Source organism: Scleropages formosus, chromosome 8 (genome assembly GCF_900964775.1).
Source record: "Scleropages formosus chromosome 8, fSclFor1.1, whole genome shotgun sequence".
NCBI lineage: Eukaryota > Metazoa > Chordata > Actinopteri > Osteoglossiformes > Osteoglossidae > Scleropages > Scleropages formosus.
This window is the reverse complement of record NC_041813.1, coordinates 3,206,146-3,218,418: the sequence shown is the minus strand read 5'-3', so window position 1 is coordinate 3,218,418 and position 12,273 is coordinate 3,206,146.

Sequence of the window (12,273 nt, the reverse complement as noted above, 5' to 3'; positions counted from 1 at the left end):
AGAAATGTGTCGAGACACTAGTATGCGGGTATGAACATATTTCTCCCTTGGCTTACCATTTTCACACACTATTGGCAAAGATTTCATAAAACCCCAGATGTTTTATTGTTGGTCTTGTTTCGTTCTTGCTTCACTGAGTTAAGTGTTGAGAAGATGAAGGTCAACTGTAAACAACCCCGTACCACTTTATTTATGTGTATTAAATCATCTTATCTTCTTTACTGAGCACATTGTAATTTGTTATGGGTGATTGAAGTTTGCAATGATCATTTGCTCAGATTCTGTCGAGTGAAGGAACAGGCTGGGGCTTGTATGGAGGAACATACCACCACAGGTTCATGAAGGAAATGTTCAGACTTACCAGCACATTTACATTTACATGTGTTCACTTAGCAAATGATTTTTCTCCAAAGTGATGTTGTTGCCATAGAAAATACTATTGCTGTTTTTGTACTCAAGAGACACCTAGATGCAGATGTGTAATTAAGTGCGGTTAGTTTCTTTCTTTCCACCATATGAACCAATGTTCCTCACATGAGTAGCTGCATAAAATTTGATCAGAATATCAACAACTCCTGATAACCTTCCAAGTATTTTTTGAGATAGTAACATTTATGTTACGTGACAGGAGTAGCTGTCTAAAGGTTTATCTGGGTATCATCTTAGTTATAGAGCATGTTCATTTACACCTTACATGAACTCAAGAGATGATGATCGAACAGTCTGGAAGGGATGAGTTTTAAGACCCTTTTTGACTGTGGACAGATTCATCAGTTCTGAGCACCTTTTGATAGTCAGCTTTAAGCCTATAGTCTTTTTGTGATGGCAACATATCTAAAGTTGTGAAAACAATGTGAGGAAGCTGTTATTTCAATTAAAAATCATAGCTGGAACGATGAATGAAAACATTCCCTGAATGCCTGAAACGATGCCCTGTGAGCCCATGATGAAACTCTTACAGTTTTTCTTCAGTTGTCTCCCTAGACATTTGGGAGACGTTGGGAGGATATATAAAAGGCCAGGTATCTGTGACCCATGTTGGCAGGTTGATCCTCCGCTACCTGCGGTCGGCCAGGTGTGTTGGGTCACGCGGTGAAAGACACTGCTGCAAAACTTGGCCAGTCATGTAAAAGTTTTTGAAATGTTTTCAAGTTTTGCTTGGAAGAGTCGTTGGGATCGAAGGAATCCTCCGAGTTGTTCTCCCCGACTCTGTGTTGCCCTTTCGGGAACAGGGATGGGGGGGGGGGGAAGAACTCGAACCCATTGTCAGCACTTTGTCCATTGTGTGAATTTTTCTCGCCATGTCCAGCTGCAAGGCTTGCAGGGATAGTGTGGAATTAATCCCTGAACCGCCTTTTGTTCGTTTCAGCCAGCAGCACTGATTCTATTGACATGCCAACCAGCCCTGCAAGTGCAGTCCTCATTCCCTCACTCCTGACTGCCTTTTCACATGTCTCCCATTCATTTTTCAAAATCACATTTTTTCTCTTCTCTCTGCAAATTACGCTAAGCCTTTGATGGAATGGTGCATGTGCTGGGGGGCACATTGGGATGTCAGAGAAGGCTGGGGGCAGTGGGGGGGAGGTGGCGGGGTGAGAGTCTGGGGCAGCTGCAGACCTGGTTTCAAAGGATGTGACCGAAGCCTTGGCTGAGAGTGAGAGAGAAATTCATTCTCAATGACTTGCTTTGTGAGGTTTTCTTGAGAACATTTTTCCCACAAGCCTTCGAATCTCGGGCTTTTTAAGCGAAAGGCCTGAAAGACAGGAATCGGTCAAAGCCTTCATTACCTGGCCATGACATAAACAAGTTTTGAACGGAGATGCACAGAGAGATTGACTGACCCACTCGAGTAATTTCAGAAGAGAAAAAAGAAAATCCACTTCTATTGCAGAATGACCCATTAATAAAGTTCCACCTTATTGCAGGTTCTTTTCCAGAGAAGCACATCTGAGACAGACATTCAGATTAAGGTTTTTTAGAACAACCTCTGACACTCAACACAGATATAGCAAGAGTGATAATGTTCCCTCAAAATGGGGACAAGAAGTAATTTCGAGGCTTTTGACTACAGATTATGGTGTTTGTTGGACGATGGGACCATAAACACTTTTTATTTGTAGCTTCTATTAGTTTTTTCAGAACAAATAATCCAGCCTTCCTCTTCACTTGCATATTTGTAAAGAATTGTTCAATTTGCACAAGGGGGGCGCGGTGGCGCAGTGGGTTGGACCGCAGTCCTGCTGTCCGGTGGGTCTGGGGTTCGAGTCCCGCTTGGGGTGCCTTGTGCCGGACTGGCGTCCCGTCCTGGGTGTGTCCCCTCCCCCTCCGGCCTTACGCCCTGTGTTGCCGGGTAGGCTCCGGTTCCCCGTGACCCTGTAAGGGACAAGCGGTTCTGATAATGTGTGTGTGTGTGTGTGTTCAATTTGCTTCGTTTGAGATCACTGCACTTTCATATGTGGGTTCTGGTGCTCCGATTGAGTCAAACACTCGACTGACAGCTCACACGGAATCCAACACCTTTCCAGGATTTCCAGTAACAGTTACGTAAATTTAATCAATTTAAATTGGCGCAACATTGTTCTTGTAAAATTAAGGAAGAAACTGTCCTAGAGAACTGCTGAAGTGCTAAAATCCATCGTGTTTTATTGTGTATTGGCTCCTCATATTATAGTTGTTGGAATTAAGATTGTTAATTTTAATTCCATTTTCATCACTTTTCTGTGTTCTGAATGTGTTGTGTTGCAAAGTCAAAGAAGCCAAAGTGACCTGCACTCTACTGAGCAGTAAAACACATCTGAACAGTACAGAACTTCCTTTATCCAACTAGTAGTGCTTTTAAATGAGTATTAACTGTAATGCACGTTGACATCAAAACATAATGCTTGTAAATTCTTTCATAAATTGTTCACAATTTTAATTATCAGATATTGGTTTGGACAATAAGGGTTTCTTTGCACGTTTTTATGGGTTTCTTCCGGGTGCTCTGGTTTCCTCCCACACTCTAAAGACATGCAATTGGTGATGCTTAATTGCCCTTAGAAAGTGAATGGGTGAGTGACTGTATGTGGTTACCCTGCAATGGATTGGCCTCTCATCCAGGGTGTACCCAGCCCCACCAAGCCTAGCACCCAATGCTTCCAGAATAGTCTCTGGCTCACTACGACACTGTGCAGGACAAGTGATTCTTGGTGGATATTTGCTTTTCACTGTGGCCCTGCATTCGGACAAGTAGAGGTGGTTAGGGGTTCAAGTACTAAAACATTGTAACTTTTGCACAAGTCAAACAAGTAAAATTGATCCACTAAACAGCTGTGCGTTATTAAATGCATTATTCTGAAGCTTTCATGGGTTGCCCCATGGCTCAAAACCTCACTAACCATGTACATTACTGAAGTTTCCACAATCAAAGTTTGGTTTTCACCACCCAAAAGCCTTTGAGGTTATAGTGTCTTTGAGAGAGAATTAAATACACTGTGGTGATTTTATCAGCTGGGAATGACTTATTTAGTGTTTTTTTTGAAGGTCTTCTCTTTTGATTGGAGTGTATTAGCCGTTAAACTTGCATACGTGATATTTACATTTACATTGACATGTATTCATTTATCAGACCCTTTTCTCCAAAAAGACAAACATCTCATAGAAAATGTTTATTACTTTAGCAGGAAGAGACATTTAGATGCAGATTCTTAAGTGCAGTTTGTTTCTTTCCACCATATGAACCAATGTTCATCACATGAGTAGCTGCATAAAACTTTATCAGAATATCCACAATTCCAAATCACCTTCCTAGTAATTTTTTTGCGAAATACATAGAAACTTTTTACTCTACATTACAGGCGTACATATTAGATACTAAAAACATGATGGTGGGGAATTTATGGTAAAGTACATTACACAGGTGTTATAGCCAAACTGGAAATAATGCGCACTCGGCTGTAAAGAATAAAATAATAAAGTATTGCTTAAAGTGAAAATGATACAAAATGAGACAGCAGTCAATTTCAGGAGACTATTTATTGTTCTGTAAAGTAATTCAATACGTAAAGACCAAGGAATAGATATAGAGCTGGTAAGTAATTCAGTGCGACTTCACGAAGTATCACGAGCATCAGTACTGGACAATGACAGTAGGAGGATTTGGAAAATGGCAAATATTTCACACTATGCACCAGAAAGAGGAATACAACCGCTACGCACTATGCGAGTTTGGTTTCCTCCTTAAAACAGTGACCGCTGCGTGGAAGAACAATCCGTTCAGGTCGGCGTTTCTCTGACAAAGGGGTTTTGAAATTCCGAGTTATTTGAAAGCACGGGGGAAAGAGCAACAATGAGAAACTTGGCTCTGGCGAGCTGCCGGCCATTCTCGAGTTCTTCCCCGCTAATGACAGCCTTTCAGTTTAACCAGCTTAAAGCAGCGGGTTTGTTTGCACGGTGGTCTAATAAAAAAAAAAAAAAAAAGACTTGCCCATGGCTTTTGCTCATTTTATCTGCAATTTTTTTCCATAAACAAAGAATTTTCAGAGAGCTGCACCTTGTATTGTTTATTCATTCTTTGCCTTGCAGTCTTGCCCACGGACAATGAATTATTGACTCGGAGGTATTTGATGGGGAGCCACATTTTTGAACTCGTTCTCGGAGGCATATCTTTGGGTAATTAAGTGAGGGGGAATGTCCGTTTGTTGCTTCTCCAGGGAAGAGCAAAGTAACGCATGGTGGTCTCACTGAATGCCTTCTTGATCCCTCTAAACTTGATGATGCCAGAGGAGCATAAAAAAAAATTGTCTGAATTCCTACCACAGCTCATCACAGCAGCACAACTGAGTGATATGAGTGCTGGCTAATGTTTCAGCTCCCGAAAAGGGCTCTGCCGTTTTACTGCTCACGTACAGCCGCAGCAATGCATCTGCAACATGAAGAGCCCAGAACTTCTGCAACGGGACAGCTGGTAGCGTAGTGGTTAGAGCTACTGCCTTTGGATCTAACGGTTGCAGGTTTTATTCCCACCTCCAGCTGTAGTACCCTTGAGCAAGGTACTTACCCTGAATTGCTCTGGTAAAATTACCCAGCTGTAAATAAATGTGACCATTGCATCATAAGTTGCTCTGAAAAGTGTCAGATGAAGGTTAAGTAACAACTTTTTGCAGGCAACCCTGTGCCCTTAACCACTGTTCTACCTGCTAAACCCTGATAGTCAGCTGTGAACAGTAATGCAAAGTAAGGTTAAGGTCCAGGGTAAAGGTTTTAAGAAGTGCTTGTGGCCAGACTTTGGTATAAGTGTATGTGTGAACTTCTGGCATTTTTGTGGATTCGTTCATGTTCTGCAGACAAAGGTGTCGGAAGTCACAGATCACCTGTCATTCAGATATTTTATTTGAGAGTTCTGGCTCCGTTGTGGTAGAATGACCTCCCCCTCTCACTCAGAACTGCTGAATCTTGGTCTATATTTAAAAAGGTCTTAAAACTCACCTCTTCCAGACTCACTTTGCCCATCATCTCTTAAGTTTGTGTAAGGTGTAAATGTTCATGCAATATAACTGAGCTCGTGCCCAGACAAACCTTTACAGCGAATCCTGTAATGTAACGTAAATGTTTGTGTATCTCGAAAAAAATTACTATGAAGGTGACCATGAATCGTCGATTTTCAGATAAAATTTTATGCAGCTACTCATGTGATGAACGTTGGTTCATATGGTGGAAAGAAAGAAACAAACTGCACTTAAGAATCACACGTCTGCATCTAAGTGTCTCTTCCTGCCAATGTAATGAACACATTGCATTTTCTATGAGATGTTCGTCGCTTTGGAGAATAGCGTCTGCTAAATGTATAAACGTAAATGTAGAGTCGGATGGTGGAAGCCTCATAAAGCAGCCAGCAGAACCTGTCTATTGATGCATTTCATACAGGTCCCCACAATGCTTCACCCTAACCCAGCACACCCTGCTGAACACTGTACGGCACGTCATGGATTCCAATTGTTCTCTTGCCCTTTCTTCTGTCGCACACCTGGCTCCGTGGGTCATGTAAGGGTCCTGCCTGCCAACACAACATTCCAGCAGAGAAGTCACCCCGTTAATCCCCCCTCTCCCTGAGTTTGGGTCCCAGCTGCCCCCCAAGCCTTCCTCGCCCCACTCCACCCGGTGAGACTGCCACGAACCACCGCTCCTCCAAAAGGTGCACATTGTGTGTGAATGAGATGAAAAGACAGCCTTCCAGTCTCCTCGAGGTTTAATCCTTGCAAAAATTTGAGAATGAAAGCAAATACTGTGTGTCCATGTTGGATGGGTGAGCAAGGGGAAAGGGGATTGTTGAGATGTTCTGGGGGTATATGGAGGTGGCAGGGGGCAGGATCACCACTCATGCAGAAGTAAGAAAATGCTGGTGAATGAAATTGTTATAACCTAAACCATGAAAGATTTCACCAATACTGTACCATTGGTATTTACCTTCAGTCATTTGACACTTTTTGCCAAAGCAGCTTAGTTATTTACACAGCTGGGTGATTTTTCACTGGAGCAATTTAGGGTAAGTGCCTTGCTCAAGGGTATGACAGCTGAGGGTGAGAACTGAACCTATAAGCCTTCAGGTACAAAGGCAGTAACGCTAACCACTCTGCTACCAGCAGGGAACTGGACTATAGTGTGGCACAGTAACACAGCAAGTAGTGCTGCTGTCTCACAGCACCTGGGTGGTACGAGAGGACATGAGTTTGATCTCTGCTCAGTCTCTGTGGAGTTTGTAGGTTTCCTCTGGGTGCTCTGGTTACCTCCCACAGTCCATAGACATGCTGTTCAGGTTCACCCATAGTGTGTAAGTGACAGAGAGTGTGTTCAACTGATGTATGGATGAGTGACCCAGTGTAAGTAGTGTATCTAGCAGTGTAAGTCACCGCAGTCAATAAGGTGTGTGGGTTGATGGCGCTACACAGAGTTCACTGGGAGTTGCTTCGAAGAAAAGCGTCTGCTATGTAAATGTATAGTTGTGCCCTCTATACCTACTGGGCTTTTAGAGACAAATGAAGACTCTGTTTGATCACTGTCAAGAAAACTCTTTGCAGAGCATATTATCCAATACCCTAGCATGGACCATAATAATAATTGTACCTAAGGGAACACACAGTTTTACAGTAATTGTTTATATGGTACTAGTTAAATGTGTGAGCACAGCAACGTAGGCGACACATGAATGGGATGAAGTGGACAGAAGAGCGAAAACACAGGGACACAATTTCCTAGATCTCTGGGAACTGTTGCAGAAAAGCTGAGGAAACAGGCAGATAATCTGCTGCTGAAAATGGTTAAGAAAAGTAAACTAAAGTATACATGTCATAGTAAACTAGTATATGTGCTGGTGAACTAGTGTACAGAACACTTTTGACTGGTACTGTACCGTTGGGTAAGATGTTCCTTCATGTTTTCATCCTAATTATGTCCATTTTACTCAAACCATTTCACTTCCACAAATATACCAATATTCACGTATTGCTGTAAATCAGAAATTGGATCTAAAAAAGTGTTTTTCTTTTTCTGTAGAAAAAGAAACAGGCGTTAGATTTACAACCTCTAAATTGTAGCCCAGCAGAAATCGGGTGTCACGCAAGAAAGGTAAAACAAACCATGAAACCGCAGCAACTTCACTGATATTCAACAAGAAAAGACTCATGGATATTTTCATAATATTGCCAGACTACACTGAATTTTTTTTCGTAACAGCGGAAATCTCGTTTGACTTCAACCGCCTTATTTTTTCGAACTCATTTTTATTTCAAACCATTGTCTCCTTTTCAGATGAGATTTAAAACAAGGCTCCTTTTATAAAGCTGGGAAATTCTGATTTTGGTCCAGACTGTATTTTTGGCAATGAACCACTTCAGTGCAAGTCATAAATAACGAGGCTGAATAATTCGTTTTACGAGCCAAGAATATATTTTCAAATCAGATTTGCATGCAGGCTAATCTGAATAGGTTTTCTTGTCCTGTCTGCTCTGACCAGTCTGCTAATCCTCAAACTTCATGCCTAATCGTAATGTTAGACAGAAGGACATCTAGGGACAGACACAGGATTCCAGAAGCACTGAGCCTGTGTATAAGAACCAACGTTCTGCTTGTACTGTAATTCCATTTGTACGTTTAGTACAGGCAGCCCTCGGGTTACGAACATCCAACTTGCATACAACCCGTACTTATGAACCACCCCCTCCTGTAAAGCCTACAATAAAAATTAGAGTTACATACAATAGTTCGTAGTAACAAACGGCACTACTTTGCGATGCATATCAAAGCATTGTGTGTCTACAGCGGTTCGTCGGCATGTGAGCCCGAGGTTGGACTAAGACTACATTCTTTTCAGACCATGTTGCTGTTAAGTGTCTCGTGTGTGATACTGTATTTGGCCTTAATTTTTTTGTTTTTACCCTCGCAACCATGCCACCAAAGCATGAATGTGATGCATGAAAGAAAAGGAAAACGATCACGATTAAAACTAAAGTGGAAATAAAAGTGACTGGAAAAAGGTGAAACGCCAATGAACACTTGGAAAGCGAACATTAAAGTTTCTTTAATGTTTTTAAACCTACACACACTCTCTCTCTCTCTCTCTCTCTCTCTCTCTCTCTCTCTCTCTCTCCTTCTCTTCCTCTTTCTCTCCATTATAAATTCTGTAGAAACATTTATCTCCTTACTCTATTATAAATACTGTATGTAGTTATACAATGTTGTATTTATTATCATTACATTGTACTATTATTATTATTATTATTACTCTATTGTTATATTAAAGAGGTTTTAGTGTATCCCGAAGTGTTGCGTTAATGTTTTATGCATATAAAGGTACACAACATACTATATACTAAGACAAACATTTGACTAACTGACATTAGATACGAACTGTTTTGACTTGCGTACAAATTCGACTTAAAGACACACTCAGGAACTGAACTCGTTCGTAATCCAGGGACTGGACAGGGAAGTGCTTTAACCGTACAATCCAGTGCGCTATTTCAGGCATCCTGCATTTTGCAGTATTCAAATTCACATTGATGTTGAGCAGTATTGTACCCTAAACTGTGCACTCAATTCAATCCGCAGCGAATGAAATGTTGCATCACACAATGTACCCTACTTAGCATAAATTGAACAATGGAACCTCCACTTCACCGTGACGGCAAAATATTGATGACCAATTTAGGAGAAATGTACAAATTAGTTCTCATAGTATGGCACTGCTAATATGATCTTATTCTGTCTCTTTTCTTTCCTCATTTGTCACCGTACGCGTTCGATTGATCCGTATTCTGGGTCAAGCTGTTCAAAAGAGCACTTAATAAAAACAGAGCTGTTTTTAATTCATTTGGGTAACACTTTTTAGAACAACTTAGAGCGTAAGATTTTGAGACTAACCCACTTAAAATGGTTTATGCATTTATACAGCTTGGTAATCTTTACTCACGCGCTCCAGGTTAAGCACTTTGCTCAAAGGGAATACAGCAGAAGGTGGGATTCATTCCTGGATCTTTCAGGGGTAAGTTGATGGCTCTAACCGTTACACCTCCTGATGTCCTACTGCTGTTATGAGCGTTTTCTCTGTTTTTGTGTAATAATATGTCAGTGTATGTGTCCGGCTTCTATAACTGATTTGCTTCCGTCACCTATAATAGTTGAGCTTAATTATCAACATGCTTTTATTAAAAAAAAAAAAAATAAATGAATAAATTAAGGAAACCTATTCATACATGGAAATTATTGCTCAGAAGTAGTTATTCTTGTAGTTCTTTTATGGCCAACCAGAAAAGTATCCTATTACTAGCTAGTTAGTGCGCTGGCTTGGTTTGTCAGCTGTCCAAAGCGTGTGTGTTTTTGCAGCTGAACCTCACTTTACCACTGTGGGATAATGATAACATAACGTGATATACAATACAATATAATCATTTGGTTTCCTGCACTCTGTCTAAAGCGTCCTGAGGATAGAGAGTGATTTCACACGAGGCCCGACTCGCTCCAGAATTTGTGTTATAGAACAAAAACTCCCTCGGCATCACACCTAAGCTGTGTTTCATATGTCAGTCTAAACAACTTCTGCCAAATTTAATTACCTTAGCTTTTCATGATTTCTTTCCCCACATTCTGATAATATGAAATATTCTGAAAATTGAAAGTTTTACAGCGCTACACATGAAATTTAGTTTACGTGTCTGGAAACGATTGCTATCGTGATATTTATTTTTGTCACTTCAGTGTTTATGGAAATATTAATTACATCCTGACGAAACAGGTTCTGCCGAACATCGTAGAAGCTCCTTCAATGTTCTGCTGACTCTTCAGTGAGAGTTCTGTTCTTCTAAACACTGGCACTTTGGTCTCGGCACTGAATGTGCTGTGTGTAACGACAGTCCGTGTCGAAGCTGCTAAAGCGCCTTGTTCCGTCGCCGAAAACTGTTAGAAAAGTGAAATCCCGCAGTGCCCTGCCATTCGGAGGGCTGTTTACCCACAGTGAAGAACTCTGAGTGAGGAGGCCTTGTTGGAAGGCAAGTGGCCATTAAGAATTGCAAGGGCTTTGGGCAGTAAATTTTGTGTGGCGTGCACTCAGGGGCCCTTGGTCGGAGGGGTGTGTGTGTGTGTGTGTGTGTGGGGGGTGCCAGGAAAGGTGCCTTTCGACCATTAATGCACAACCGGGCCCAGTGAGCACACTCAATAGCATCTCTGTGCTTGAGGAAGGGGGGAACCGGGCAGCACTGGAAGATCCAGGTGCCCGAAGTCCCTTGTCGCCAAGAAGGCCTGGACAAGTTCCTCATGACACTTGCTCAACTCCTATTTGGAACGAGCTCGGTAGGAATATAACGTCCAGATTCCAAAAAGAGAAATTATTTTCGATGCTTGGGGTTGAGATACACAACTACAGAGGTCTCCTGAGCAGGTCTACAGCTTCATGTTGTTTTGACCAGTGGGAGGTCAAATGCTACACCAATGGTACATTAAGTCATTAAGGTTCTGTTTTATTCACCTTCAAGACATTTTTTTCATTTTTTTAAATTGTTCTAATGTCTAAAATACAGTATGTCATGAAAATTGTCTCTGTGTCTCATATTCTGATGATGTCTTTTTCTGCAAGGTGTACGCTGCAGTTTCAACATGTTATACATTGAAGAAATTAACCAAGATTGGCTGTGGAGTTAGTGGAATATATTACCCGACAGGGTGGTAATTCGACCACAATGCAAAGTAGCGTTATTAGCAGTGACTAATGGGAGATGCTTCCGGAAAGTGGATATTTGTTATGGAATATAAGCTTCCAGTAAAACACGGCCAGTTAAGTGTTTCCAAATTGTTCAGACAGGATTCGTGACAAATGGTTTCATGTTAATTCAGAATTAATCCAATCCTGATCTCTTCCTTTTCTCATGAGAAATGCCTTCAGTAAGAAGTGTAAGCCGACATGTTAACAAGCACAAACCCAAGCATCCTAACAAGTACAAAAGCACAATTTTTAAAAATATAATTCATCACATTTCCCAGCTCTTGTCAACAGCTGCTGAGTGTCATATCGAGGGCACATGCTGCAGTCATACTGAACCATTAACACACATCTCTCTCAGACATGCCTTCAGAGCTGGATTCCTGCAGTGGTTTGTAGCTTTCTGTGGTTATTCCCAATAAGTGGAACCTACAGCGTAAACTATAAGGCTGTCTTACGAAAGTAAGCCGAGCGCCTGCTCGGCATCAAGCGAGGCGTGTTCCCAGCTTGCGTGTCTTCCTGATGGAATTCCCCTCCACGAACCACAAAGTGTCCACTTTTCCTGCCATCCAAGCCAACGGGCCGACTATCTTTCTGCATTAGCAGTACATTTCTTTATTGGTGCAAGGATCAAAGTGTGGGAAAGAGAACAGCTGCCATTTACGCTTAAGATTATGCATATGTCCTCTGTCACTGTATCACGATTTGTGGACAATATAGCTGGGGGAGAACCCTTAAATTTCAGTGAAACATAAATACACAACTTTTTCATGTTAAAATTTTGACGTATCTGATCATAAATTATCATCTGAAGTAAAAGCATTATCTAGGTTTATGACCTCTACCTTTTAACAAAGGTGGAAAAGTTTCAGATGTCAGTACTACAAGTTAAATCATTGGTTAGACCATGAAAGAAACAAAAAATCCTAATTATATATAAAACTGAAAAGAAACTATCTATTCAGTGTTACAAGCAGATCTGGTTGACAGGGTTTTATTGATTGAGCTTGTTTTTAAAAAATTGAACTTCTTCAATGTATCCTATC